Here is an 8,531-nt window from a genome sequence, read left to right as displayed (position 1 = left end):
AATGCTAACTGGTAGGTCATGAATCCTCACAACTTCCTTGAAGAATAACCCTGCTATGTAAGAGGTATCATTATTGCATTTACAAGGAACAAATTATGCCATCTTGTTGAATCTATCCACTATGACAAAAACATTGTCATACCCTCTTTGATTCCTAGGCAAGCCAAGAACAAACTCCATGCTCAAACTTTCCTAAGGTCTAGTTGGTATGGCTAATGGCTCATATAAACATGCATTGTTGGAGGTTCCCTTAGCTCTGTGACATATGGATAATTGCTCCACAAATCTCCTAACATCTATATGAAGTTTAGGCCAATGATAAAACCTTCCAATCAACTCTAAGGTCTTGTCAAGACTAAAATGTCCTCCTAAGCTACCTTGATGCTTATCCTTGATGATATTGTCTCTCATAGAGTACTGAGGTATGCAAAGAAAGTGTCCTTCAAACAAAAGGCCTTCTTGCAATATGAAATCAGAATATACAACATGATAGACATTAGTAAACTTGGTGCAAACATCATATGCTTCACCAAAATCCTTGTCACCTTGGTATACGTCTTTGAGTTCATTTAACCACACACTTTTGAGTTGCATTTCTTGTATGATAAGAACTCTTCTACTTAAGGCATCTGCTACCTTATTGGTGACTCCTTTCTTTTGTTTGATGGAAAAGGTATAGGCCTGCAAATGCTCAACCCATTTGATGTGTCTTTGATGCAACTTCTCTTGTCTATTCAAGAAGCTAAGTGCATGGTTGTCAGTATAAACTATGAATTCTTTAGGAAGTAGATAATGTCACCATTTCTTAAGGGCTTGTACCATTGCAAACAACTCTAGGTCATAGGTAGAATACTTTTATTTCGCCTCATTGATTTTCTCAGAGAAAAATGCTACCAAATGACCTTCTTGGCTCAAAAATGCTCCTATTTCCAACTTGCTAGCATCACACTACACAATAAAAAGCTGATTGAAGTCAGGGAGCCTAAGATAAGGTATTTCTGCTACTTTTTGTTTCAACAACTCAAACCCCTTGTCGGATGCCCTAGTCCACTTAAATTGACATTTCATTCCTCCTTTGATGGTATTCAATATGGGTGCACATACATGACTAAACCCTCTAATAAACTTCCTATAGAATGAAGCTAATCCATGAAAACTTCTCAAATCTCCTATTGAATTAGGAGTAGGCCAATTGACTATTAAATCTGCCTTTGTTGGGTCCATTTTCAAACAACCTTGAGAAACTACAAAACCAAGATATACTAGTTGAGTTTTAAAGAACTCACACTTGTCTAAGTTTATCATCAACTTTTCTTGATGTAGCTTCTTCAAGACCTGATCCAAATATCTAATATGCTCCTCCCTTAACCTGCTAAAAATCAGAATGTCATCAAGATAAACAATCACAAATTTACCAATAACTCTGCAAGCACTTCGTTCATGAGGCTCATGAAGGTGCTAGGTGCATTTGTGAGCCCAAAGGTAATCACCAATCATTCATAAAGCCTTTCATTGGTCTTAAAGGTTTTTTTCCACTCATCTCTAGGTCTGATCCTTATTTGATGATAGCCTGATTTCAAAATCCACCTTTGAAAAGTAACAAGATCCTTCTAGGTAGTCGATTAGGTCCTCAATTATTGTCATTGGAAACTGGTATATGATGGTAATCTTATTGATGGCCCTTGAGTTAGTGCACATTCTCCATTTTCCATATTTGTTAGGTACCAAGATAGTAGGTACTGTACATAGGCTTAGACTCTTCTTTATCAACTGCGTATCTAGCAATTCTTGCACTTTTCTTTCTATTTCTTCATTTTGAGTTGGCGTCATTTTGTAAGTAGCTTTGTTTGGCAAGGTAGCTCCGGATATGAGGTCTATCTAATGGTTCACATCTTTATATGGAGGTAGATCATCTAGTATTTCATTCACCACTATGTCCTTGTACCGATCCAACAAGGTCTTCACATCTTGAGGTACTACTAGTTTAGGTTCAGACTTTGCCTCTTCTTTTGGTTTCACTATGATGTCATATCCTTGGTCCCCCTCATGATTCAACTCTTTTAGGAACTCCTTCCCACTAAGAAACGTAACACTTGATCCTACATGCCTTTCTTCTCCCTAAACAACCAAAGGATCCATTTGGAACTTCCTTCCTTCCTTGGTGATAACATAAGAATTCTTCTTCCCATCATGTATGGCTTTGACATCATATTGCAAAGGGCGTCCAAGCAACAAATGGCATGCATCCTTAGGTAGTATATCACATAGTACTCTATCAATACACTCTCCAATTTTAAAATCTATCCAAGCTTGCTCATCAAAAAGCACATGTTGTCCTTTACTCAACCATGATACCTTATAAGGATTGGTATGTCAAAACCTTTTCAACTTGAGTTTATCTACCATCTCAACTGCTACAATGTTCTCAATAGACCCTAAACCCACTATGACCTTACAAATCTTAGCCTATGATCTGCAAGTGGTTTTAAAGAGTGTCTTTCTTTGAGAAGGTTCTTTGGCCTATGGTACCTTTGACAAGGTCCTTCTTAACATCAAGTTCTCTCCATCAAGAACTGGTCCATCTTTGTTGATTGGTGAGGTAACACTTTGATTGTCTTCCTCCTGCAGCAATTGAGTTCTCCTTTCACCTACATAAGAACTTGAAGTCTTTTCAGGACACTGGTTCATTGTGTGGCTCATTTGATGACAATGAAAGCATTTATCAGTGAAGACTATGGGTCATCTCCCTTGAGTACCAAATCTGCCCCTAAAATTGTTTCTTCCTCTAGAGTTGCCTCTAAATGGACCATTCTTGCTAAAGTTATCCCCATTATGTTCAAATTGATTACTTTCTTCATTCTTTCTAGAGGTTTGACCTGTTCTAAAGGTTCCTCTTCCTCTGAATCCTCTACCACCTTTTCCTCTTTGATTGAACTCACTTTTCCTCTTTATCTTGTCCTCTGCTTCCAAAGCCAACTGAAAACTCTTATGAACTATCTCAGGTGCCATCATGCTAATTTCATCTTCAATATTTTGTCTAAGGCCATATAGCTATCTTGCTACCTTCTCCACTTATTCCTCTTGTTTTTTTTTATCTTAGAGTCAAATTGTTGAACTCCTCTATGTAAGCACTCACATCCATTTCCCTTTACCTCAAACTCATCGACCTCTTGTGTATCTACACCTCATAATCTAAAGGTAGGAATTGAGTTTTGATTCTGATCTTCATCCTCTCCTAAGAGTTGATCTTATTTCTTCTAGTTTGTTCCCTCTTTTCTTGCATCATGTTCCACCATAATAAAGTTGATCCTTTCAACTTGGTCTTAGCCATATTGACCCTCTTCTCTTCTTCAACCTCCTTGTATTCAAAATAGTTGTTCAAAGCTTCTATCCAATCCAAAAGTTCTTCTCCATTCAGGATTCCACTATAGACCGGTAAACCATCTAGGCTATCATTGTTGAGTGATTTGAGGGCATTTAAGAAGATTTTCTGATCTTTGTCCAACTCTTTCTTCTCTGTTACAACTCCTATCACATTTCCATCTTCATCATCAGTTTCATCACCCCACTATGTGATCTTGCCCTTACCTTTCTTAGAGTCTCACTCCCGGGCTTTATTTAGCATGTCTTGGACCAACTTCGTAATGACCTCTTCACTCATTGCCTTAGGTGGAATGTTGTTGGCTTCTGATTCTGTCTCTTGGTCTGACATACATGAATTTTTTGAATCAAGTTGCTCTGATACCAATCTGATGTGGAGAGGATGCTCACTCCTTTAGGGTTTGCCTATTCTTGATGTCTCACAATGGTGTCTCATGAACCACCCAATGGTTCCATTAACCCAACCTTCCAAAGGTTGTAGGGCTCACATTTACTGACCTTCCCAATTTCCTATGACTAAGGTGATCACCCCCACCCCCTAGACTTGTAAGGTGATCTCCAACCCAACACCTTCTCACACCCTCACCATGAGCCAACCCCCTCTACCTTAGGATCTTCATTCACACATTCTCAACAAACATATGATTGTTTTCATTGTTTTTTCCAACCCTACCCCTTCTTCTAGGTCTTTGGAGTCAACCAATTCCAAGCTTAAAGGCCAATTTTCTCTTTTAGGCCTACTAGGAGACCTAGTCCAATTAGCCCTACCTGTGACGTATTTTGCACTTGACTTCTATAAATATTGAACACCCCAATGAATTGTTTGGATTTTTAGACACCCTTTTGGGATTTTCAAACAATATCTTAGAATGGGAAATGAGTTTGGTCTACAACCCTTTGAACCCTATTTTAGGCCTACTTTCCACCTTTTAAGCCTACAAACTAGGGTTTTGCTCAAATGCCTTAACCTGTCCAAAAGTCCAAGGAATCTGATGATCATCTTAGTTTGGTACACCTCTGAGGAATTCTAGTACAACTTAGTATCAAATCCATTCAACGTATTTACCCATCTAGGGCTTGTTGTCCATGTTCCCCATTGCTTGCCAACTTAATGTGCCAAGCCTAGGGTATGGTGCCAAAACTAGAGATCAGCTTTCCTTGTCTTAAAAACAAAGTGGAAACATACTTTACAAGGCCTCCTAGCATTCCACAAGGTTTTAGTATGATTTCCCACCATGGAATGCTAGGATTGAGCCATTGAGTCTTCAAAACCCTTGTTTCAAGGTCTTTAGGACCTGCCTGCAACAAAAATACCAAAAATTGCAAACAATAACACTTCAAAACCTTAAATCACAATGAAATCGAAGACAAGTCACTTTTATAACAATTCATGTCTTGTTCTGGGCTTGGAAGTCCATATAGACTATACAATAGCAATGAACTCAATGCAATTCATTGAAAACACCAAAATTGAAGGCTAAATCTTGCTCTCCTTATTCCAATTATTCAACCAACCTTCTCATCAGTTTTCCCAATCCTTATATCATCCTTGGGTTGGTTACAAGTTTCTTTTAACTAAAAAATACAACCAACTAGCCGTTGGTATTTGGACAATGCAAAAGTTAAAAAGTTGCTATGAGCAACTTTTTGCAACTTTTACATAGTTGAGCAACTTTTTCCCAAATCTAACCTAGATCACTTCTAAAGGTTCAAATGACCTTAAAAACCACTAAACAACATCAAACAACCTATTCTAACATAAAATTAACTTATTCTACCAAGTAATCTACATGGCACCCTCAAGCGTCCATAGGCCAACATTGGCCAATAAGTGACTCCTAGGGTCTTTACAAACATCTGAGTACTTATTCACTAAACTATTAACCTCATTACAAACCAAAATCACAAGATTCCAAATTCTTTTAACCTACATAATGAGATTTTGTTGCAACACAAGAAGTTCATTTTCATGCGGAAGACCCATCTTTCTTCATGGCGGGCAAAAGGAAAGAAAATATCAAGGCGACCGTCTTCTTGTTCCTGTCCCCAGTAGAGTCGCCAAAAAATTGTTAGTAAATAGATTTGTCACTTTAAAATATTCTACTATATACCCAATGGAGAAATGAGAAAATGTTCCGAATAGTTGGATAGAAATTTCTTTGAAAACACAATCTTCCTCTACATTTGAGAGGGGCAACTCCCTCATATGATAGGGGTATTTGTATTTTTATGCATAATTAACTTGAAATGGTAAAGGGGAAAATAAATATGAATGAAATTTAAAGAAATATACACAAAAAACTTATGATTTCCACTTAGATTCCATTGACTTCTAACCTTGTCACTATCAACTCTAGACTACGCATAAGAAGATAGTGAAACAAAACGTTAAATTTACATAACGCGTACATATTTTAGAGATACCAAAGAAATCTATAATGTTAAATGACCATTGTCTTCATGAAACTAGGAAATTAATTTTCAAGCTTGTTATTTCAATATCACATGATAATTACATAACATTGAGCAAATGAAAACTTAACAACCATGGAAACACTTCCAATGTGCCTTGTATTCAAAATTATGAAGTTATACAATCCAAATTTTTTAGCTGTCCCAAACTCACAAAGTCCCAAAATTCCTTCTACCATCTATCTTTATAATATTTATAGCCTCTCTAAATAACTACCTAATAACCAACTTTTATTCTAAGTTAAAAACTAACTCACTTCTACACAAATTACAATGAGTTAATAACTAACATATTTATGCACGAAAAAAGTCAACCTACTAACCTTGACTCTATGAGATAGAAAATCATAACTTATACAATGAAACCTAAAATAAACTCATGAATAACTAAGAAAAACATGACAAAGGAGAATATACAAAGATATAAACATGGTGTTAATTTTTGATATCATTGAAGAGCATGCTAGCTGATTATTTGTTTTTGTTGAATTGGTGTTTTAGCCTAGAATAACTTGTATGCTTTGAGAGTGTCTATCATGAACTTGTACCTAAGACTGAGCACATTATCCATTTTTAATTTGGAAGTATCTTGGGCATCCTGAATGTTAACCAAATCATGATAATATGAAGGCATGCCACAAGCATCTAAGGAAACTGAAATGACACCAAGTCTCTTCAATCTATTTGCATCTAACTCCTATACATCTGCTAATTCAGTATTGACTCTATCATGAAACTTGCTTAAGAGCACTTGAATTTCCATTTGATGAAATTGATCTTTTACTTATACATCACCAATGATATTCATTTTATCTTCTATTACCTTCATTTTTGTTTCTTCACAAGTTATCAAGAGTTTTTGATACTCATCAAACCATTGCTTGATATTGTCCAATTTCCAACTTATACTCTTGCACCATGTACTGGATTTATTTTCTTCTTTATGAGAGAAGACCTTTTCAGTAATGCATACATTCATATCTATTTTTGCTATCCTTTGTAATTGTTTCAATGTATACTTCCAAGACATCTCTTGTTCTTTGGTGTTCTTAAACTCTTTTGCAATTTCTTGTTCCTGTGCATCCAATTTTGAATGAAAATCCTTGACCTTCTCAATGAAGTCTACTATTTCTGACTTCATTTTAATAATCCACTCCTCTAACATCTTACTCTATTTCTTTCATTTGTTTATATCTTCCATCACCTTCTTTTCAATAATTCCTTCGGTGTGTACCAATGCCGAAGTTGAGGCTACCTCCGATTGTGTATCTGAAGAATCCACAATAGATTTGATATAGGATGAAAGAACCTATATTTGCTTCTTAAGTGGATGCTTTGTTTCCTTATCTTTATTTATTTTTTCAACAAGAATAGCTACTAAAATTTGAAAATTATGGACAGCTCCCTCATGTGTTGTTAGACCTAAATCTACCCGTGTCATGCTAAAATCTGCCTCCTTAGCTTCACTTACATCTTTTTTAACAATTGGCTGGGCTACCTCAACATATAAATTTCCTAATGATGGATTGACTCCCAATGTGGATGCGAATTTAGTTTTCTTGGGTTTGGCTATCATGTGAAGTACATTTTCAATTGCGTCAAAACTAGGAGCTATCAGCTAAATAGTTCTTTTCTCATTCTACAAACTCTGTTGTAACTAGAATGATGAAGATAATGGCAATGATTCTTGATTATTCACACATGCAAAGGTTAAAGATGTTAAATTATTTGGGAAAAGTGGAGATTGAACTTTAGTATGAGCATCATTCATTTCATCTTCCTCATGAACATAAAAATCATCATGTTGGGGTGATGAAATAATGATAGATGGTGAGACATAAGGAATTTGGTGATTATCAATATTTGGAGGATGTTGAGGTGAAATAATTTGTAACTCATCTTTAAGCTTCTAGGCAAGACTTATTATTTTTCCTTTTGTCTTTGATCTCTTTTTCTTAATGATAGATCTAACTTCACATGCCTTTGCAAAATCCTTCCCTTTTTCTGGATGTTCTCCATCATCACCTCCTTTGGATATATTTTGGTGTAAACTCATCACTAGGTTTGATGCTTGCGAATTAGCTAGAATGAAAGAACTTCCTTGTGCCCCACTTCTATCTTTTGAAGAATTAACTTTATATGAAGGTCTAGTTGTCATAGCCTCAATCCTCTTACTTTTAACCCATTCAAGCATCCCTCGAACCAGATAAGCTGATCTTTCTTGAATACTTGTTTTGTATGAAATTGACCAATTAATGGGTGGAAGTGGAAGAAGTTGAATACTCTTAAAGTAAATACCATCAATCAAATCAGATTTATCATCCTTAATACCATTCACATTAATTTTAATTCTATAGTTAATTATATGTTTTATAAAAAATGTCATCCAGTCCTTTTTCCGCACTTCAAAATCATCTTCACGGTCTTGCTAAAAATCTTCTATATCAGGAAAGTGTTCAAATCTAGCACCAAGCTCTAACTCTCATGTAGCATACCCTTTTATATCAAAGGGAAAATTAATTTCATAAGGATACAGGTGAATATTTTCTATAGACCTCTCGATACTTTGAGCATCTGAATAGCTCTCACAACTATAATAACTAGGTCCAATGGGAAAAGAAATGATTCTTTTTTTTTTTATTTCAGCAAATTTTGTTGACTTGTGAGATCTGTCATCA

This window comes from Cryptomeria japonica, chromosome 7 (assembly GCF_030272615.1).
Source record: "Cryptomeria japonica chromosome 7, Sugi_1.0, whole genome shotgun sequence".
NCBI classification, from domain to species: Eukaryota; Viridiplantae; Streptophyta; class Pinopsida; order Cupressales; family Cupressaceae; genus Cryptomeria; species Cryptomeria japonica.
Note: the sequence above shows the minus strand (reverse complement) of the source record.